The sequence below is a fragment of the Choloepus didactylus genome, chromosome 1 (assembly GCF_015220235.1).
Source record: "Choloepus didactylus isolate mChoDid1 chromosome 1, mChoDid1.pri, whole genome shotgun sequence".
Classification (NCBI taxonomy): domain Eukaryota; kingdom Metazoa; phylum Chordata; class Mammalia; order Pilosa; family Megalonychidae; genus Choloepus; species Choloepus didactylus.
This window is the reverse complement of record NC_051307.1, coordinates 154,695,746-154,718,936: the sequence shown is the minus strand read 5'-3', so window position 1 is coordinate 154,718,936 and position 23,191 is coordinate 154,695,746. Positions and strand designations below refer to the sequence as shown.

Here is a 23,191-nt window from a genome sequence, read left to right as displayed (position 1 = left end):
CCAGGCACTTTACAAGCAGTATTACTTAATCCGCATGTTGGTCCTTTAGGGCAGATTCTATTATCACCTCCATTTTACAGATGAAGAAACTGAGGTACAGAATGTATAAGAAACTTGCCCTGTGGTCATAGCCAGAAAGTGGTAGAGCTAGGTCCACCTGACACCAAAATTCAGTCTCTCAGCCCCTGTGCCAGACTGGTTATGGTCTACCTTGGCCTAAATTATCCTTGGAGGAGCCCGAGTTCGTGAATGAACTAATTCAGTGCCATGGGTCTCTCAGGGCTCCTAGCTCCGTAGCTTCAGTCTTCCCCACTATTCGTTTTCCATGCTATTCCTTGTGGTACTTTTATGCTTGATACCCGGTACATGGTAGGCATTTGATAAATACTCTCCTGAAGTGGAAGTTAACAACAATTTAAAACCCAAAATGTTTAATTTTGTGACTGTCATATATTACTTTGGAGTTTACGGGTTTTGTTTTTTTTTTAAGAAAATAAATTTTAAGTAGATTTTTTACAGAAAATTCTGAATTTCCCTTAAATGTTCACCATTTCAGGAAGCAGAATCCCATAGGGCCAGGGCCACCTGGTGGTCCGTATGGCATCTTTGTGCAAATTAGAGAAATGGTTCCTACAGGCAGGAGGATGGAGCCCTGCACCAAGTTACATGCCTGAACAAGCAGAGCATGGGCTGGCTCTCAGCCTGTCCTCACCCCCTCGGCTTCCACAGACATAACCGTGCTGTACCCTGGTACAGGTTGCCTGTTCACAGGCAGGCTACAGTTCACCAAACACACACACTGGTGAGGAGTCTGGGGTGATTTCCCATAAGCCATCAATAGTTTGTTTCTAGTACTTGTGCACTTCATGAAATGTAGTCAAGGAAAAAGATAAGTTTTTTATTTCTTAGTGCTCCTGAACCTGAAATGATGAGCATAGGATGTGGGTTTTGGAGTCATACTACCTGGGTTTGAATTCCAGTCTGTGGCTCCCTGGCTGAATGATCTTGGTCAAGTTACACAACCTCCCTAAGCCTCAGTTTTCTTATTTGCAAAATAAATTTGCTACAAAGCTCAAAAGGGATTATGGATGTGCAGAGCGTCAAATGGTGCCAGGTGCATGTCTGTGCTTGTTAGGTGTCCAGGGCAAAGTACTGGGCTGGCATATTTAGGTGAACTTTCCCTTGCCAAATGAGCAAATCAAAATGGAGACATAGACACATTTGTGGTGGGATGTCGATGTCACTCTAAAGTACCCCTGAAGAAAGTTTGCTCCACAAACAAACAGGAGCCACTATTCACTGTTTTTTCCTTGGTGTAGTCAGAAATCACATGCCAGATAAAGTGCACCATACCTGGTGTGCTCAGTAATTGTCAGAAGGATGCACATTAGGGTCACCTGTCAGAAAGCACACCTGCCCAGACCCTGTCTCCCATGACTGATTCCATGTTGGTGGTGATACCTATTTTAAATACTTGTAAAGGTTCCACAGGGAGTCTGATGTTCATGCTCTGATAAGAACACCATTATAAGCTCACATTACAGTGTCTTTTCCAGTCTTACTAATGGCGGCTTAATGGGTGAAGGAGGCTTATGCATAGTTTTGGAGGGGGTCATAGATTGGTGCACAGGGAAGCATGAGTGTCCGCAGTTCCTGACCCAGAAACAAGCTACAGGCCCAGCTGTGCTCTGCCCATCCCAGCTCTGTCTTCAGGTTAGCATCTCATGAGAGGAGGCCAAGTGAGGGATGTTGGTAGGAACCTAAAAACGCTTGGAAAGATTGATTGGTGTCCCATGGGTGTGGCTGAAGGGAGAGCATCATGCATAAATTAAGACCTTTCCAAACACCCAACACCAAGTCTTACTCCATAACCACGTGTTGCCAACTTTTTAAGAAAAAGTGATTTAGCATTTTTTAAGTTAATTGTAAGAAGTTTTGCCAATTCAGTTCAAGCACTCAGGAGACAAAGGCCAAATCCCTAGAGTTTGATCAAAGCATGTGGTGGAGCCTGGAGGATTGTTCTCCTTCCTTTCAGCCAAGACCATAATAAGCGATTTTTCAGCATCTCAAAGCTGTGTTTCAATGTTTTTACTTGTTTGAGCAGTAACACCTTTGTGGGCAGTGGACAGCCCCGGCTTGTCTTAAAGCAACTCAGCTTTAACCAGTAATGTTGGTTTGTGTTTTGCGTTGTTGTTTTTCCCCCATATCAGAACCGCCTTCTTGACTTTTTTTTTCATGCTCTACGAATGTATTGACCTCCATTAGCATAGGTGAGAAATTCAGGGCAGTTCATGTTGACCTAACACTGGATCCAGAAAGCTTAGTAACAGTGCCAGGTATGGTGGCCTCTATAAAGCTTAGTGTTGGGGAGCTTTTTGTTTTTTCATTAATTTAATAAAGATTTATTAAAACTTGTCATGTGCCATGTGCAGTGCTGGATGCTAGAGAAACTGTGGTGAACAGTCTCAGCCTTCATAGAATTTACATTCTGGTGGTAAACACACGTTTGTCAAGTGAATTTGAATTACAATAGTAATAAATACTAAGAAAGGAAAAGTGCATGAGAGTACATAACACAGATGAGCCTGATTGTAGGAGGGGTTTTTGGATGGAGATCAGGGTAAGCTGCTGCCTGGGCTAGAAGGCCATTCCAGGCTGCAGAAGCAGCATTGTGCAACAGCCCTCCTGAACTGGGAAGGACCTGGCACTTCTGAGGAACAGAAGGAAGGCTGGTGTACATTAAAGTGGCGGGAAATGAGGCCAAATCAAAGAGGGTCTTATAAGACTTGGTAAGGATACTGGAATTTGGATTTAGGATTTGGACAAGCCTTGTTAACCATGCCTCAACTCTGTGTTGGCCAGGAGACTCTTCCTACAATCAGGAAGAAGGCTCACAATAGAAGCCAGCCCCACCCTGAAGCTTCTCTTCCCCAGGGCTCCTTTAGGGCTTCACACCCTGACCGATGGGTTTCTAGCATCAGCCTCATGATCACTGAGACAGCATCACCACCAGGCCTGTAATGAGAGGGGTAAATCTAAATCCTTATGTGGTAGAGGGAGACACAACAGTTGGAAACTCATTCTCCTGATACATTCACTTCAGATTAGCAAGTCCTAGCTTTAAGAATGTTTTCTGGGCTGTGGGACAAATGCTATGACTGAGTATGTGTCAGTTGGCACCTTGAAAGTACCACATAGCTGTTGCACACTGGCCAGCCATGAGGTCCATCATCCAGCATGATCGGCTTGTCCTGGTTCTTGGGGACTTCCATGGCACACTTCCTTTCATGACTGGCAGTATCTTTCAGTGATTTTTTGGCATGTAACCTGGACTGACTGTCCCCCACTGGCCCTACCTCTTGATTTCCACCTGGGTCTGTTCTCTAGCAGTAATCTTGTATGCCTATGGTTTAGACTCAGTGCTGGCCATTTTTTGCTGGATAGAGCAAGTCAGATAGAGCAAGTCACCCTGCTGTGACATCTTTAGGACTGGGCATGCATGCCCACGGGTCTGGAAGCAGAGTGCAGTGGACTGAACGTTGGTCCCCCATTAGAAATTATAGGCCCTGCCATGAGCAAGTCGCTTCTCTGGGCCTCGGGTTCCACATCTATGCCATGGGCATGATGCTAATAACAGCTTCCATATATTGTGCATTGACTCTGTTAATTAATTTAATCCTATGAGGTATATAGTACTATCTTCTTTTTTTGTGCCTGTCTCACAGGATTATGGAAACAATTAAATGAATTAATGTATGAAATGCTTCATTACCTGAAATGTATCAGATAAAAGTAATTATATTCAAACTTGATTGGGGAAGACAGTTGAAAATTGTAATCAGCAATATTTATGGTGACTGTCCTTATATAATCCCTATTTACAAACATGTATCTATTTATAGTACAGAACATTTGTTAAATGAATATTTATTGAGGGCCTACTATGTTCCACGCACTGTTCTGGGTGCTTAAGATGCATCAGTGAAGAAAAATCAAAGACTGCTGCCCTTGTGGGGCTTAAATTCTAGTAGGGCAGAGGGGCAATAAATAACTTAGTAAACCATGTAGAATATTGGAAAGTTTTGAATGCTGAGGAAAGAAAGAAGCAGCAGAACAGGGTCAGAGAGATCTGGACTGTGCGAGAGAGGGGAGGTTGCCTTTTTATTCAGAGTGAGCCTCATTCGTGTTTTAGGTGCATAGCCACTCCTCTTATCCCCAAATACTTACTGAGTGCCTGCCAAGCCCTGGGGCCTGGAGATACAGCAGTGATCAGGATGCACAAGGTCCCTTTCCTTCTGAAGCTTACTTTCTGGTGGGCAAAATGGACAACAAACCAGCAGGCAAGTACAGGTGATAATGAAGTGGTGTGAAGGAAATATGAGAGCAAATAAAGGAGGGGGAGCAGATGGCATGGTGGGATGGCCCCTCAGAGGTGACATGTGAGCTCAGCCTGAAAGATGAGAGCCAGCCAGCTTGCCTTGGGCAGTGCAGGAACAAGTGTATTTCAAAGGCCCCAAGGCTGGAAGAGGCGTGGCAGGGGGAGTGAGCAAAGGAGAATGCGACTGAGCACAGAGAGCCACGGAGGGAGAGCAAGTAAGTCTGGGTGTATGAATGGAACCTCTGATGTTACAAGGGCTTGTAGGCCACTGTGAAGGGTCTGGATTTTTTTATTGTAAGACCAGCAAAGACCACTGAAGAGTTTCAAGCAGGACTTGACATGATCTGATTTCTGTTTTTAAAAGATCACACTGTGTGCGATGTGAAGAGTGGGCTATGTAAGTGGTCTCTCTGTGGAGACTAAAAGAGCAGGACACAGTAAATTCTCAAACTATTTCCAGCTGATGTTCATTGAACCCTCGCTTGTTCCTCTCTGTCCATTTTCTGGTTCACCCAGAAAGAACCAATGTGAATTGTGATTCATTGTCTTGCAGGAGAGTCCGCAGAAAGCAGGGGTGCGGAGGGACTTGGGAGTAGAGAATGGGGGGTGGGGTGAGCAGAGTGGATTTAGATCGTTTAACACAAAAGCAGCCACTGGTGCTCCATCCATTTAGAATAACCTTGTTACTAGCTGCAGGTTCATTCTTGTTCAGAAGCCAGAATGTACACCAGTTCTTCTGCTCCCCACCCCCAGAGGTGGCAGTCATCTGAAAGGAACTCGTCTGCTTCCATTAAGTAAGTTGGCTCTTTAGGGTCACAAGTAAATGGTATTTGGCTTTTGATACTGACTCTTGATGATAAGCTCATCCCAAAAATGTGAAGTTCCAGCAGATAGGGACTTAGTCCTCGTCATTTTGGTAACTTGACCCCCATGGCATTTAGATTAAAAATGCCTTCCACATTAGCAACTCTGAGTGTTAGTGGAATTTGGTTGAAACAAGAAACAGACGCAGCACTCATGAGCCTCAGAGATAGACAATCTAAGCCTGTTTGCCAGGTTTCTTGAGCAAGCAGGTGTGTGGGCAAGCTTGATCCCAAGATGAACCCTCAGGTACATGAGCTACCCTGAAACACTGCTGCATTTCAAAAAGGAAAAGAGATACAAAGGACCTTTCCCCCCTTTTATCTTTCCAAACAAGCAACCTAAAATATTTAACTGGGCACATTGAATCATTCATGAATCTGACAATACTCATTCTCACAGTCTGTGTGCACACAAGTACAAGTCTGGAGACGGAAAGTTTACCTTTTCAAGATAGTATATGCAGGTACGGTTGTCCAAGCTAGCCTCCCTCTCTGTTGAATGCATTCTAGCAGCTTCCTGACATTGGTCTTTAGAACGACCTGAATTTCAGTTAAAAAAAAGAAAAATGCATCTTCCCTTGTCATACAATGCCTTTTTTGAATCTGATAGCTTAATGCATTAAAGTCTGATAAATATAGCTCTTCTATGCCCCTTCGGAGCTGCATTTAGGAGGCAAAATCAAGAGGATTTTCCTTTCCTAGACACAGCTCAACGCTATAAAGGGCTCCTGTTCTGTAATCTGTTTTCGAGATCTGATGAGTGTGTTTCTAATACCCTGTCACGTGAGGAGTTCTGACGTAGTCACCCAACATGACTATGAGAAAATGTACTGCAAAGATGTGTGTGGGATGGTGGAGCCAGATCACTGAAGCAAAGTGTTCTTTGTCAGAAAATTTTCCACAGGGAGTAGCAAACCCATGCAGTAGGGTCCGCCTTGATATGGGTTCTGCATTGGCCCAAAATGGATTTTGAGTTCGACTTTTGCAGGATTTCAGGTCAGCATCCTAATACGGTACGTTCTTTTTTTAGTTGGGTTTTATATCTAAGTTTCTTTTTATAGAAGAAGACTTGCAGTAGAGAAAGGAGAAAGTCGCTTGCGGTAGAGAAAGGAGAAAGTAGCTTTGCTGATTCAGTTTGTTATTATGTACGTTAGGAATTGATGGGCTAAGGGTGCTGGCAAGAGGGCTCGTGGCCTTTTCCTCCGAACAGAAGATTTAGAAAAATGAGGTTCAGTCTGGCTCTGGAGAATGGCCTTGAGTAAGTAACTCCTAGTTGTCGCTAAGAACATAGTCTGGGAAGGGTCATTTCATTTCTCTAAAGTCTTAAAAGATTTTAAATAAAAGTACACAAAATTTTATTAACAAGCCCTATAAAGGTCTACATAATAGATATGTTGGGTAACAGTTTTAAAAGGGTTTTGAAATTTTTTGTTTTGTTTTTTGTACTCTGAGGGTTAGAGTTTATGTGGAAACTTTCACTTTAAATATTTTATTTTTGTGTATTTCAGTAAAGTTGCCTTAACTGTTTGAAGGAAGGGAGATTTAATGAAGCTGGAAATACTGGGGATTGGTTGGCAATATCCTTGCCAAGAATTGTTCCCTTTCTTTACAAGTTCAATCCCACAGTGTGAACCAATGCTTAAAACAGTGTTAGGGAAAAGATGGGGAGGGGGCTGGTTTTTAATGGTTGAATAGAGAGAATCTTTTGGGCAAACAGAATATTGTGTGCCAAGCTAACCTTTGAGACTTGGAAGGCAGGGACGCAAGCAGTGATAGATTCTGCAAACAGAAGGTAGGCAGCAGCTGTGCAAATCAAGGAACAAATTCCACCTGGGTATAGCATGGCCCAAACTATTGTTTCACCTGGGTTTTCAGCCATGTTCCTATGCGAGAGGAATTAGCTCAAGCTTGGAAAATGAAGGGCAGCTGTAGAGAGCATGTATCTGTGTGACTTTAGGTGTTTATCTGTTTTTCTTTGTTCCTTGTTCTCTCTGTCTATCTCTTGGGGATTTCTGCTTTGTATCTTACTATACTTTCATTCACTTTCTCTTTTGTTCTTTTTTGGCATTTATGTGATTTATTTTATCGAGTAAAATGATTTTTAAATAATTTTTAAATAATTATTTTGGCCATTCTCTTATAGGTTAGAACAACAGTTCTCAAACTTATTGGTCCCAGGGGCCTGTTACACTCTTAAAAATCATTGAGGCCCAAAGAACTGTTTTGTTTATCTGAGTTAGATCTATCGATATTTACCATATTCAAAATTAAAAATGAGAATTTTAAAAAGTATTGTGAAAAATTATAAGCCCTTTACATGATAAAATAACACAGGTTATGAAAAATAACTATTTTCTAAAACAAAAAATAATGAGAAGAATGATACTGTTTTACATTTTTGTAAATATCTTTAATGCCTAGCTTAATAGAAGACAGATGGATTTTCATATCTGCTTCTGCATTCAATTGCAATTTGTTGTTTTGATTGAAGTATGTAAAGAAAATCCAACCTCACACAAGTAGTTAGTTGAAAAGGGAAGAGTTTTTAAATAGATTTTTCATTTAGTTGTGGATATTCTTTGATACTGTGCCAAAACTCAACAAGTGGTATTTTCTGAAAGGCTAATTACAACTGGAATCTGAAATCTTGTCAATGGGCTTTTCTCGCTTTGTTACATTAAAATCCACTGGTCTCTCTTGTACCTTTTAACTCATGCATAATTTTTTCTAACAACACGCATTGGTTGTTTGGAAAATATACTGAGTTATGCCAATCTTCCAAATTCATTACACAATGTTCAAAAATCACATTTGTTTTCATCACCACCAACCAACCTTATCAGAAAAGTCTATGTATTGCAAAGTGTCAAGTTCATGGTGGCAGATACAGTTTTTCTCCTAAAGCTTTATATAGATGAATATTGAAATCTTCCCAAGTTATGGGAAAAGGAGTCTATGACTGGGGAGTATGTGTATTTATTGGGAATGAGAAGGCTATGATGGAGAAGGGGACTTCTGCTTTTTACCTTAATACGCTTCTGTGCTGTTTGAATCCATAAGCATGGGTTTGTTTTTTTAAGCTGGTTAATTCTTAAAAGCAGATGAAGAAAAGTCATTCTAATCATCAAAAGTGGCTTAAGTGTCCATGTTTACATTACATATATATATTGGTATTTATTATGTAAGTCTGGAATATGGAGACAAAAGCAGCAGAAGATTCCAAATATGCTAATTAACTAGAATTTCCTGGTGGTATTATATAAAGTATAATTATAAAGTATGGTTGTATTTATAAAATTCTTAAAAGCCTTTACATACTTACAAAGAAACCTTATGTAAATATACATATACATACTTGTAACTATACCGTAGAGTTTTATATTTACTTTATATAAATGTGCATACATTTGTTCATACTTTGTTTATATACATGTGTATCTGTAGGTACACACACACACACACACACACACACAGAATGACCATCCTGATTTCCCTGGGGACAGTCCCAGTGTATGCTTCTTGCCCTGGCATAATTATTAGTAACACTTGCTTTCTCTCTCAAGCATCCTATTTTGGATACTGAATTATTTGTTCACCTTTTTTATATATATGTGCTTATAAAGTGTATTTACACATTACATATGTCCCATATGTTTGTGCATACATGTAGTTGTACATGCATGGGATATACACATACATCGATTTTGTGTTTTAAAGGTGTATTTAGAAAGCTGTTATGCATAAGCCTGATGGCCATGGCTGTCTAATTACAAATTAGTTTATTTTTTTAAAATATTGACTAACCAAAAGTTTTGCACCTACAACATTTTTGTTAGCCTTTTCCATGCTTATCTACTCCATTTCAATAATACTACCAAGAATAGAGAATTTATGGCACAAAACTAGCTTTACAGAAAACATTTTAAAAAGTCACATGCAAATTAAATCTCACCTTCTTTCCAATTTAAATTTCTTTTTCTAAAGTATATTGTCAACTTTCCATTGACAGGATCTCCTAAGCCTTCTGTTTTAAGTTACTTTCTATGAAGAAATATAGTGGAGGAATTACTTTAACTATTTTAAGTCAAAGAATACTTTTTTTAGTGAGAATGACTGCCCTCCCAAATGATCACTTTTGTAAGTCTTAATTTTCATTTTTTGTATTTTCTTAAAGCAAGTGTATCTGATAAGATCTGAGTCCTGTGCCATTTTACTTCGTGTTCTTATTGGTGACACAAACTGAACTGGCTAATGGGGCCAGGCAGGTCATGCCACTGGCTGCTAAGTGCTGTGGCAGGTTTGTGTGCGTGTAGGGATTGTAGTCAGGGCACACAGCTATTCAGCGCCAGCCCTTCTTGCCAGGCAAGAATACCACCCCAAATGTTGCCCCATCTTCCTAATTTTCAAGCAAAGGTGAATGGATTTTTATGTGAATAATAGTTTTTCAACATAAGCTCAGTGTTTCAAAACACACCACTTGTGTCATATGAAACATGTAGATGAGCCAGATTTACTGAGCGGCCTACAGTGGGTGCCCTCTGGTCTGCAGACTTAGAAATGGTTTCTTTGTTTCCCTTGGGCTTTTAGCTGTAGCACCTTCTGATATCAACCAAAGAACTGGATAACTATGCTCTGAAGCTATTTATGACAAAACTTGATGGTTTAGATAGAGAGCACTATTAAGATTGGAGAAGTAGGTGCTAGAGTCTTAAAGACTTAAAATTGCATCTTCAATAACTTTCCCTGTTTTTGCAATTTGCATTTGCAGATTTGGATTCTTTGTTTTAACCTCCTTTACTGACTCCTACATTATAAACTTCTTGAGGGCATGAAACTCTTAACTCGATGCCTCTTTCTGCCTAAAATTCCCTTTTCTCCCTTTGTCCCCTCACCATATCTCCAGAGCTAAATTTTACCCGTCAGGATCCAGTAAATGTCACTTTACCCTCCAAGGATCTCCTAATTATCTCCCTTCAGCCTTCCCTCCCATCCGTTCCTGAGCCTCCCACCCAATCTGAAAACAACCTCTCTTCTCCGAATTCCCATAACCTTTTCCCTGCATGCCTGGTCCTGCATGTTCACTGTGAATCCTTGTTTTGCATTGTTTCACAAACACATCTTCTTTCCTCTACTACTCTGCAAGTCCTTAAGGAAGAATTTTCATTTCTCTTACAGCACTGGATTTTAGTTTCAGACCTGTTTTTTGCTGGTTGATAAAAACCACCTGTGGAGCCCTTTGGCAAGGTGGGAGGTGGACTTTTCAATGTATACTCTTTATGCCCTTTGAATTTGGCATCATATGAATGTATTACTTAGTCATAAAATAAGTTAAAGTACAAAAATACACATGGATTCCAGGATCTCACTCAAGCTATTCTAATCCAGAATGGAGCGGGGGTTGGGGGGTGGGTTGTTGAAGAATCTGTAAATCTGTACTATTTTAAAGCTCCCCAGGTTGATTCTGATGCATAGCCAGGTTTGGGAACCACTGTCCCAAAACACATAGTAGGTATTCCATAAGTATTTGTTTAATGGAGGAATGAGCTCTTGTTTTCCTATAGCACTTAGCCTGATGCCTTGCACATGGCAGGTGTTCAATACATACTTGGTAAGGGAATTAAAATAAATTTTGAGTTCAGATATCCCTGCCCCCATCCTACTTTCTTAGCTATGGGTGGTCCACTCTTCTCCAGGCTCTCTCTGTCCTGGACTACTAGGATGGCCTACTAATTTGTCTCCTGCAAGCTTGCCTCCCTTGGATCCTTTCATCCAGATCCTTTCAATTACACTGCATCACACTCAGATCATCACTTGGATTCTTGCATCACACTGTAGCCTGCATGATTATTTTTTTTGTAACTCAAATATGATTGTGACTTTCAGTGGTTCCCTATTACCTGCATTATAAAATTTATTGTGAGGAGTACTTTTGAGAGTCCTCTGTGATCTAGCCCTACCCTTCCTTTCTAGCCATTTCATTCAAGAAGGTATGTCCTGTTGAATGTGCCTGGCACGGCTGTACATACTGGGAAGGGTAAGCAGTGCACACACCCTCCTGCCATCACACAGAACCACTCGTCCCTGAGGACAGAATACCTTTTTATCATTTTGTTTTGTTTTGTTCTGCTTAGAGTGCCCCTCCCAGCCCCCTATTTTTTTTTTATTCATTGATGCCAAGCATTCCAGGGCCCCTGTAAATAATAAATTGCTGTCACTTCATCTTCTTACGCTTGGTACATACCTCTGTTATAAAGCCTACGTAGCATCATGGGTTCCAATTATTAGTTCCCAGGTCTCTTTATTCCCTAGACTCTGAGCTCCTTGAGAACAGAGACCTCCCTTACTCACCTCCATATCTCTGTGGAAGGCATTAACATATTTGTTGGGTAAAATTAATACAAGAATGACTTTTGTGTGTGTGTGGTAAGAAGGCGAGTCAAGGTGCTACTTAGCGAGAAAGCAACCATGATTTTAAAAGGATTTCTGCCACACAACAGTCAGTAGTCCCCTGAAAGTTGTCATATGTGGTGTTTCCAAAGTTAGAAGGGTTTTACTGTTGTTGTTGAAAGATGATAACTTTCACAGTACGGTTTAGCGAGTGGCTATAGAACAAATTTCAAAGAATGTTATGGGTTACAGTTCCACCATTTCAGTTCTTTCCTTCTAGTTACTATAATACCCTAGCATCTAAAATAATATGTATATTTATATGAAGATTCAGTATTCATAATCCTTTATTAAATCCTATCTTGTCTGTTGCTACCCCTTCCTTTCATTTAATCACCTTCTCAATCTTCAGGCATGTCTAGGCAGTGACCACCATAACTTGTTCATATTGAAAAGGGGTGCCAACATTATGGGGAAGGGGGCTGCATTTGGTTGCTGTTCTCAAAGAGGCTGTCGCCTCTGGGTTTTGTTTTTTTTGTTTTTTTTTTAAATCAAGAACTTCTATTTATTAAAACATATCAAAAAGAGTTTTTTAAAAAGCCACAAAATGTGAGAAGACATTTTTAACCATATAACTATCAAAGGATTTGTATGCAGAATATACAAAGAACAATAAATTGATAAGAAAAAGGCAAATCAATAAAAACAGTAGGCTGAAGACTTAACTGGATATTTCACAAAAGAGAAAGTCCAAATGGCCAATGAACAAATAAAATAAGATTAACATCTTTTTTTGTCTTCATTTTATTGAGATATATTCACATACCACACAGTCATACAAAACAAATCGTACATTTGCTTGTTCACAGTACCATTAAATAGTTGTACATTCATCACCTAAACCAATCCCTGACACCTTCATTAGTACACACACAAAAATAACAAGAATAATAATTAAAGTGAAAAAGAACAATTAAAGTAAAAAAAGAACACTGGGTGCCTTTGTCTGTTTGTTTGTTTCCTTCCCTTGTTTTTCCGTTCATCCATCTATAAACTAGAAAAAGGGGAGTGTGGTCCTTATGGCTTCCCAATCCCATTGTCACCCCTCATAAGCTACATTTTTATACAATCGTCTTCAAGATTCATGGGTTCTGGGTTGTAGTTTGATAGTTTCAGATATCCACCACCAGCTACCCCAATTCATTAGAACCTAAAAAGGGTTGTCTAAATTGTGCATAAGAGTGTCCACCAGAGTGACCTCTCAGCTCCTTTTGGAATCTCTCTGCCACTGAAGCTTATTTCATTTCCTTTCACATCCCCCTTTTGGTCAAGAAGATGTTCTCCATCCCACTATGTAGGGTCTACATTCCTCCCCAGGAGTCATATTCCACGTTGCCAAGGAGATTCACTCCTCTGGGTGTCTGATCCCACGTAGTGGGGAAGGCAGTGATTTCACCTTTCAAGTTGGCTTAGCTAGAGAGAGAGGGCCACATCTGAACAACAAAGAGGCATTCAGGAGGAGGCTCTTAGGCACAATTATAGGGAGGCCTAGCCTCTCCTTTGCAGCAGCAGTCTTCCCAAGGGTAAATCCTGTGGTAGAGGGCTCAACCCATCAAACCACCAGTCCCCTATGTCTGTGGGCATGTTAGCACTCATCGAGGTGGGGTAGACCAATACCCCTGCATTCTCCACAGGCTCCTCAAGGGGGGGTCTCCGTGTTTTTTTCCTTGTTTTTTTTTTTTTTTAACTTACTTTTTTTAAAATCAACTGTATGAAAAATAAAAAAATAAAAAATAATAATTAAAAAAAACATACAGTAAAAGAACATTTCAAAGAGACCATACATAACAAGGGAGTAAGAAAAAGACAACTAACCTAAGATAACTACTTTACTTCCAACATGTTCCTACTCTACCCCAAGAAAGTTACCGAATATAGCAACATTTCTGTGAACTTGTTCCTACTATACCCATCAGAAATTAACAGACCATAGTCATTCCTGGGCATCCCCAGAATGTTAAATTTACCCACAATAGCTTAACTGTTCTTCTTGGATTATTGTTCCCCCTTCCTTAATTGCTCTCTATTAATAGTTCCCCTACATTCTACATTATAAACCATTTGTTTTACATTTTTCAAAGCTCACATTAGTGGTAGCATATAATATTGGTCTTTTTGTGCCTGGCTTATTTCGCTCAGCATTATGTCTTCAAGGTTCATCCATGTTGTCATATGTTTCACGAGATCGTTCCTTCTTACTGCCGCGTAGTATTCCATCGTGTGTATATACCACATTTTCTTTATCCACTCATCTGTTGAAGGACATTTGGGTTGTTTCCATCTCTTGGCAATTGTGAATAATGCTGCTATGAACATTGGCGTGCAGGTATCTGTTCGTGTCACTGCTTTCCGATCTTCCGGGTATATACCGAGAAGTGCAATCACTGGATCGAACGGTAACTCTATATCTAGTTTTCTAAGGAACTGCCAGATTGATTTCCAGAGTGGCTGAACCATTATAAAGTCCCACCAACAATGAATAAGAGTTCCAATTTCTCCACATCCCCTCCAGCATTTGTAGTTTCCTGTTTGTTTAATGGCAGCCATTCTAATCGGTGTGAGATGGTATCTTATCATGCTCTTAATTTGCATCTCTCTAATAGTGAAGCTGAACATTTTTTCATGTGTTTCTTGGCCATTTATATTTCCTCTTCAGAGAACTGTCTTTTCAGATCTTTTGCCCATTTTATAATTGGGCTGTCTGTACTATTGTCATTGAGTTGTAGGATTTCTTTATATATGCAAGATATCAGTCTTTTGTCAGATACATGGTTTCCAGAAATTTTTTCCCATTGAGTTGGCTGCCTCTTTACCTTTTTGACAAATTCCTTTGAGGTACAGAAACTTCTAAGCTTGAGGAGTTCCCATTTATCTATTTTTTCTTTTGTTGCTTGTGCTTTGGGTGTAAAGTTTAGGAAGTGTCCACCTAATACAAGGTCTTGAAGATGTTTTCCTACGTTATCTTCTAGGAGTTTTATGGTACTTTCTTTTATATTGAGATCTTTCGTCCATTTTGAGTTAATTTTTGTGTAGGGTGTGACGTAGGGGTCCTCTTTCATTCTTTTGGATATGGATATCCAACTCTCCCAGCCCCATTTGTTGAAAAGACCATTATGACTCAGTTCAGTGACTTTGGGGGCCTTATCAAAGATTATTCGGCCATAGATCTGGGGGTCTATCTCTGAATTCTCAATTCGATTTCATTGATCTATATGTCTGTCTTTGTGCCAGTACCATGCTGTTTTGACAACTGTGGCTTTATAATAAGCTTCGAAGTCAGGGAGTGTAAGTCCTCCCACTTCATTTTTCTTTTTTAGGGTGTCTTTAGCAATTCGAGGCATCTTCCCTTTCCAAATAAATTTGATAACTAGCTTTTCCAAGTCTGCAAAGCAGGTTGTTGGAATTTTGATTGGGATTGCATTGAATCTGTAGATGAGTTGGGGTAGAATTGACATCTTAATGACATTTAGCCTTCCTATCCATGAACATGGAATATTTTTCCATCTTTTAAGGTCCCCTTCTATTTCTTTTAGTAGAGTTATGTAGTTTTCTTTGTATAGGTCTTTTACATCTTTGGTTAAGTTTATTCCTAGGTACTTGATTTTTTTAGTTGCTATTGGAAATGGTATCTTTTTCTTGAGTGTCTCTTCAGTTTGTTCATTTCTAGCATATAGAAACATTACTGACTCATGTGCATTAATCGTGTATCCCGCTACTTTGCTAAATTTGTTTATTAGCTCTAGTAGCTATATTGTTGATTTCTCAGGATTTTCCAGATATAAGATTATATCATCTGCAAACAATGACAGTTTTACTTCTTCTTTTCCAATTTGGATGCCTTTTATTTCTTTGTCTTGCTGGATTGCCCTGACTAGCAGCTCCAGCACAATGTTGAATAACAGTGGTAATAGCGGGCATCTTTGTCTTGTTCTTGATCTTAGAGGGAAGGCTTTCAGTCTCTCACCATTGAGTACTATGCTGGCTGTGGGTTTTTCATATATGCTCTTTATCATATTGAGGAAGTTTCCTTTAATTCCTACCTTTTGAAGTGTTTATCAAAAACGGATGCTGGATTTTGTCGAATGCTTTTTCAGCATCTATTGAGATGATCATTTGATTTTTCCCTTTCGAGTTTTTAATGTGTTGTAATACATTGATTGATTTTCTTATGTTGAACCATCCTTGCATGCCTGGAATGAACCCCACTTGGTCATGGTGTATGATTTTTTTAATGTGTCTTTGGATTCGATTTGCAAGTATTTTGTTGAGGATTTTTGCATCTACATTCATTAGGGAGATTGGCCGGTAGTTTTCCTTTCTTGTAGCATCTTTGCCTGGTTTTGGTATTAGATTAATGTTAGCTTCATAAAATGAGTTAGGTAGTGTTCCATTTTCTTCAATGTTTTGAAAGAGTTTAAGTAAGATTGGTATCAGTTCTTTTTGGAAAGTTTGGTAGAATTCCCCTGTGAAGCCATCTGGCCCTGGGCATTTATTTGTGGGAAGCTTTTTGATGACTGATTGGATCTCTTTGCTTGTGATGGGTTGATTGAGGTCTTCTATTTCTTCTCTGGTCAGTCTAGGTTGTTCATATGTTTCCAGGAAATTGTCCATTTCCTCTACATGATCCAGTTTGTTGCCATACAGTTGTTCATAGTATCCTCTTATAATTTTTTTAATTTCTTCAGGATCTGCAGTTATGTCACCTTTTTCATTCATTATTTTGTTTATATGGGTCTTCTCTCTTTTTGATTTTGTCAGTCTAGCTAGGGGCTTGTCAATCTTGTTGATCTTCTCAAAGAACCAACTTTTGGTGATATTTATCCTCTCTGTTATTTTTTTGTTCTCTATGTCATTTATTTCTGCTTTAATCCTTGTCATTTCTTTTTTTTCTACTTGGTTTAGGATTGGTTTGCTGTTCATTTTCTGGCTTCTTCAGTTGATCCATTAGTTCTTTGATTTTGGCTCTTCCTTTTTAATATATATGTTTAGTGCTATAAATTTCCCCCTCAGTACTGCTTTTGCTGCATCCCATAGGTTTTGGTATGTTGTGTTCTCATTTTCATTCATCTCTATATATTTAGCAATTTCTCTTGCTATTTCTTCTTTAACCCACTGATTGTTTAGGAGCGTGTTGTTTAACCTGCAAATCTGTATCTTTTAATTGGGGAGTTTAATCCATTTACATTCAACGTTGTAAGTGTGAAGGCATTTCTTGAATCAGCCATCTTATCCTTTGATTAAGATGGTATTTTTGAATTTTCTAAGTCTCTGATGGTTATTGACTTCTAATTGTATTCCATTGTGGTCAGAGAATGTGCTTTGAATAATTTCAATCTTTTTAAATTTATTGAGCCTTGTTTTATGTCCCAGCATATGATCTATTCTGGAGAAAGTTCCGTAAGCACTAGAGAAGTATGTGTATCCTGGTGATTTGGGATGTAATGTTCTATATATGTCTGTTAAGTCTAATTCATTTATCAGATTGTTTAGGTTTTCAGTTTACTTATTGGTCTTCTGTCTGGTTGATCTATCTATAAGAGAGAGTGATATGTTGAAGTCTCCCACAATTATTATGGAAACATCAGTTGCTTCCTTTAGTTTTGCCAGTGTTTCTCTCATGTATTTTGTGGCACCTTGATTGGGTGCATAAACATTTATGATTGTTGTTTCTTCTTGTTGAATTGCCCCTTTTATTAGTATGTAGTGGCCTTCTTTGTCTCTTAAAACATCCCTGCATTTAAAGTCTATTTTATCTGGGATTAATATTGCTACACCTGCTTTCTTTTGGCTGTAGCTTGCGTGAAGTATTTTTTTCCATCCTTTCACTTTCAATTTCTTTGTGTCCCTGTGTCTAAGATGAGTCTCTTGTATGCAACATATTGATGGTTCATTTTTTTTGATCCATTCTGCAAATCTATATCTTTTAATTGGGGAGTTTAATCCATTTACAGTCAACGTTGTAAGTGTGAAGGCATTTCTTGAATCAGCCATCTTATCCTTTGGTTTATGTTTGTCATATATATTTTTCCCCTCTCTCTATTAATATCCTTTAATGTACCCATAGCGAATCTCTTTAGTACTGAACCTTTCTCCAAGTCTCTCTGTCGTTTCTTTGTTTCTCTGTCTGTAGGGCTCCCCTTAAGTATCTCTAGTAGGGCAGGTCTCTTGTTAGCAAATTCTCTCAGCATTTGTTTGTCTGTGAAAAATTTAAGCTCTCCCTCAAATTTGAAGGAGAGCTTTGCTGGATAAAGAATTCTTGGTTGGAAATTTTTCTCACTCAGGATTTTAAATATATCGTGCCACTGCCTTCTTGCCTCCATGGTGGCTGCTGAGTAGTCACTACTTAGTCTTATGCTGTTTCCTTTGTATGTGGTGAATTGCTTTTCTCTTGCTGCTCTCAGAACTTGCTCCTTCTCTTCCGTGTTTGACAGTCTGATCAGAATATGTCTTGGAGTGGGTTTATTTGGATTTATTCTATTTGGAGTTTGCTGGGCATTTATGATTTGTGTATTTATGGTGTTTAGAAGATTTGGGAAGTTTTCCCCAACAATTTCTTTGAATACTTTTCCTAGACCTTTACCCCTTTCTTCCCCTTCTGGAACACCAATGAGTCTTATATTTGGACGTTTCGTATTATCTATCATATCCCTGAGGTCCATTTCGATTTTTTCGATTTTTTTCCACATTCTTTCTTTTGTGCTTTCATTTTCCATTCTGTCATCTTCCAGGTCACTGATTCATTGTTCAACTTCCTCTAGTCTTGTACTATCAGTATCCAGAATCTTTTTAATTTGGTCAACAATTTCTTTAATTTCCATAAGAACATCTATTTTTTTATTTAGTCTTGCAGTGTCTTCTTTATGCTCTTCTAGGGTCTTGATATTCTTTGTATCCCGTACTATGGTCTCTGTTCATCTTTAGCTCTTTGATTAGTTGCTCTAGGGACTGTGTCTCTTCTGATCTTTTGATTTGGGTGTTTGGGCTTGGGTTATCCATATCGTCTGTTTTTTTCATACGCTTTAGAATTTTCTGTTGTTTTTGGCCTCTTGGCATTTGCTTAACTTGTTAGGGTTCTTTTAGGATTTGTAGACCAATTGAAGTCCTTATCTCTAATTTATCAGATCTACAGCTTCGTGGAGTACACTTTCTCTAACTAACCAGCAGGTGGCGTCCACGAGCCACCTGTTCTCCACAAGCCAGTTCTCCCCTGTTTTGCCTTTGTGGTGAGTGGGGGAGTGAGTCTTGTGGGGTCCAATTGGTGTACCAAGCTTGCATGTGTAGTTGGTGTTGCCCGCCCTGTATATGGGGCCTGTGTCTGGGCTGTCAGGGAGGGGGAATGGCTCTAACAATCAAACCTCCCTGGTGTTCCTGGAGTTTTAAAGCTGCTGCAATAGTCTAATTCTTCAGTTCAGTCCTGCCACAGTGTGTCTCTGCCACTGACCCACAAGTCCTTGGTATTGGCGTATGGCCCCTGAGACTTGCGAGTGGGTCTCTCTTCCAGGCCGTGCACCCCCTGGTCCTCTGTTGAGGGATGACTGTGCTATGTCACAGGTGAGTGCCATCCCCCCAGGGCAGTTCTGGGCTGCTGGGCTGTGTAGGGACGCTCCTAGTCTGCTGAAATGATGGCTGAATGGTACTTTGTTAATTCACACTGCTCCACCTTCCCAACTGTGGGACAACCAGCTGAGGGTGCAGGGAAGGCTAATGTCCACGCCCAGTTTTGTGGTGTGTGAGTGTTATTTGAAGCACTTCCGTCACACTGGGTTGTGTGGGGAAGCTCTGGGCTATGGGGCTGGTGATGGGCAGGAGTGTTTCCTGTCCACCAGGATGATGGCTGTGAGCAGACACCCCCCTTTTCTTGGGAAGTTGTGGTGTTTAGTGAATTTTCTCAGCCACTGGATTATTGCCTTAGTCTCAAAGCTCTTTTAGGTCTGCTCTTGTCTTGACCTGCCCAAATTGCAAGTCTTTGAGGCTTTCTGTATTAGGCTTCTTAGAGTAATTGTTTTAGAAACAGAAAAAAAAAAAAGGTAAAAAAAAAAAAAAAGAAAAGCCCTCTTTGCAGATCTAATGGGTTATTGAAATGCTAAGAGACAAAGCAATTAGGGCCATTATGGAAAGATCCAGGGGGCAGAGAGATCAGTTTTTCTTCAGGATTTGCATATGAGCCTCAGGACCTGAGCTCTGCCCTTCCCCTTTCTATGTTCACCAGAACTCCAAAAAGCATCCGCTTTTATTTTGGAGTTTTTCTTGCTGTTTTTTGCTATGCCTATCTCCTCTCTGCTGAGCTGGCTGCTCTCAGATTCTCTGGTGTCTGGTCTCAGTCTATCTGTGGTTGGAGTTTGGATCAGTAGAATGAGTTTCCGATAAGAGCTGCCACTGCAGTTCTCCCTTCTCCTTCCCAGCGCTGATGGCCCCTCCTCCCAGGGGACTGAGCCTGGCAGGGAGGGGCGCGAGTCCCCTGGCTGTAAAAACTTACAAATTTCGCTGATCTCAGCAGTTTGACGTGTTCATGAGTGTTGTATGAAGTATGCCCAAAGTCAGATTGCTCTGCGGTGTCCAGTCCACGCAGTTCCTGGCTTTCCTGGAGGAGTAACTAAAACATACAGCTCACCAATCCACCATCTTGCCCCACCTCCACCTCTGGGTTTTAGGACTTGTCTGACATAGGAACACTCTGGTGGATTTAAGTTTCTGAAAAATAAACTTAGCGAGTGAAACTTTTTTTTCTTTTTAACTTTCCAAATGCATTTTAACAAGTAGTTAGAGAGCAAATTTCAAAGAATATTGTGGGTTACAGGTCCACAGTTTCAGTTATTTCCTTATTGTGAAATATAACATACATACAAAAAGGTGATACCTTTTGTAAAAATAATGTCTTTCAAAGTATGCTTTAGCAAATAGCTATAGGACAAATTTTAAAGGATGCTATGGGTTACAGATCCATTGTTTCAATTCTTCTAGCTATTCTAAGAGAAAGAAAATTGTAGAGAGATTCAGTATTCGTCATCCTTTGTTAAATTCCATCTTGTATTTCTGCCTCTTCCTCTAGTTTAATTACTTTCCCAATCTTCAGGGATGTCTAGTCAGTGACCACTCTAACTTGTTCATGTTGATAAAGGGTGTCAACTTTATGAGAAAAGGGGACACATCTCATTGATGTTCTTGAAGAGACTACTGCCTCTGGGTTTGGAGATTTAGCTGGCATAGAAGTTCTCTGAAGGATTTGTGTTTCTGAAAAATAAAATTAGTAAGTAAAACTTTTATAGAGTCTCATATAGGGTCCTAGGTATTTCAGGACTACTGTTGGTTAGGGCTTGGCATACTGTGACCAGTTGGGATATCTGGCTAGAGCTTGCATGAGAGTAACCCCCAGGATAGTCTCTCAACTCTATTTGAAATCTTTTGGCCACTGTAATCTTGTTTTGTTACCTTTCTTTTCCCCCTTTTGGTCAAGAAGGCATTTTCAATCCCTTGATGACAGGGCCAAGCTCATTCTTGGGAGTCAAGTCCCGTGTCACCAGAAGAGTCACTCCCCTGGGAGTAATGTTCCACATAAGGGGGAGGGTAATGAATTTATTTGCGAATTTGGGCTTAGAGAGAAAAAGGCCACATCTGAGCAACAAAAGAGGTTCTCTGGAGGTGCCTCTTATGCATAATTATAGGAAGGCTTAGCCTCCCTTTTAAAGCCATAAGTTTCACAATAGCAAGCCTCAGGATCGAGGGCTTTTAACGACATTTCTAATGGTACGTCTTAACTGTATTATCTATTATTCTAGCTATAAGTTTGATTGAGATAATATTAAGTTTTAACATTGGCCTTTTATTAACCATCCTAACTGAACAATCGGGAAGAATCAGAAAATCTCACAGAATTGGGTGGGTTTATAATCTGAGCCAGAACACTCTAGAGCATGTATTGGACTTGACTCCAAAAATAAGCCATGCAATATTGTATTTCCCAAATGGTAGTAGAGCCTAGTGGGAGATTCAAGGTGCTACAATGTAGAGATTTTTGAAGAAGCAGAAGTTTGGGGATGGAAGGACAGAGTAAATGAAGTCAGCATAGAACTAAGCTGACCTAGAAGCCACCTTTTGAAATTTCATAGCATCTGTATTGCCAGATCTGGAACTATCCAGTCAGGCTGGATGCAGAACTGGAATAATGAGTGACCTTAGAGAAGCTAAGCAGGATAAGAATATATGAGCCTGGGGGAAAGTAGGTCCTGCAGGGGCTCAGAGCAAGAGACCCTAAGGAAGGCAAAAGAAACATCAGCAAAGTATGTTATTGATATATAATCCAGTGAAGGGCAGATTCCTGAGGTCTATTCAGGGATGAACCTTTCTCCCTTAAAGGGTAGAAAGAAGCCATATGAATTACATTTCATTTAATTCTATTCTTTATTATAGATTTAATCCTCCATACATCTAGAAAGATTACATTTAAAGACAGATACAGTAAGCAAGAGTGAAGAACTGACCCTAAATAAAGTGTGACAGTAGTCACACCAGAAACCCAGACCAAGAATGGCTGCCACAATTGATAAAAGTTAGTTCTAAGCTTCCCTGTCTCAGGAATTAAAAGAGAAAGATGGCAAATATATTGTTCTCATTATCTGAATTGAAGAATTTGTTTGTAGAAATGTACTTTTTTCCTGTGGCTGATGTAATGAAAGAATTTATCAAATGGATCCTTGTATAATGGATGCTAAACAACATAGTGGGCACAGCTTATAATAGCAACTTTACAAAAGGTAAAAGAAATGTTCTTTATGAGGCCATCTGGTCTCTCCAACCTAAATAAATATCAGGAACTAAATGTTATACTCTAGTGCTAGGAAGACATTGATGCTGAGGGTTAAAGAAATATCATCAAGCTATATGCAGACCTGACTTGATAAGGGATAGTACAAAGAAACTGGATAAATAGCTGGTTAGTATATCCCTTAGACCAGTGTTTTTATGTTTTTACATGCAGGAGTGATCTGTTACTAGATAGTGAAATTACTTAGCGAGTTGCTATGAGCATTTTTTTTTTAATGAAATAGAACTGAACAGGATTGAATGGATTGCACATAGTAAGGGTAATTGTTAATTTCATTTATGTCTTAGGTCACTATGTACCGTGTGTTTCTTAGTGTGGGAAAGTACGAAAGCCACTTCTTTTGACTACCTCTCACTAGGCTCTCAGTTGGGTGGCCCAACTGTTAACATCCAGGCTCACGGTATGGGACTGTTCACTCAGGGAGAATAACGGCAGCGAGGCTCTGGGAGGAACAGAGACAGGATCCTCAGAACAGAACAAGAGCCACTGTGCCTTTAAATTGTGTTAATTTAGGAACCTGTGACTGGGCTCATGATTGCAGACTCAGAAACATACTTTCCTGGTTTCGTATTTTGTTTTCTTTTTGTTTGCCTTTGGTACCTCACAGAGTTCTTTTTAAAAGCCTAGTCTACATGGACTATAATGAAGGAGAAACTGGAAAAGGAATAGGATGGGTGCTGC

At 39.7% G+C, this 23,191-nt stretch overlaps 1 protein-coding gene across 7 annotated transcripts in view; it reads left to right on the top strand.

The window, feature by feature from the left end:
- Positions 1-23,191, top strand: part of ZBTB38 (zinc finger and BTB domain containing 38) — a 153,726-nt gene that overhangs the window by 126,221 nt on the left and 4,314 nt on the right. The gene's annotated exons all lie outside the window — the stretch shown is intronic.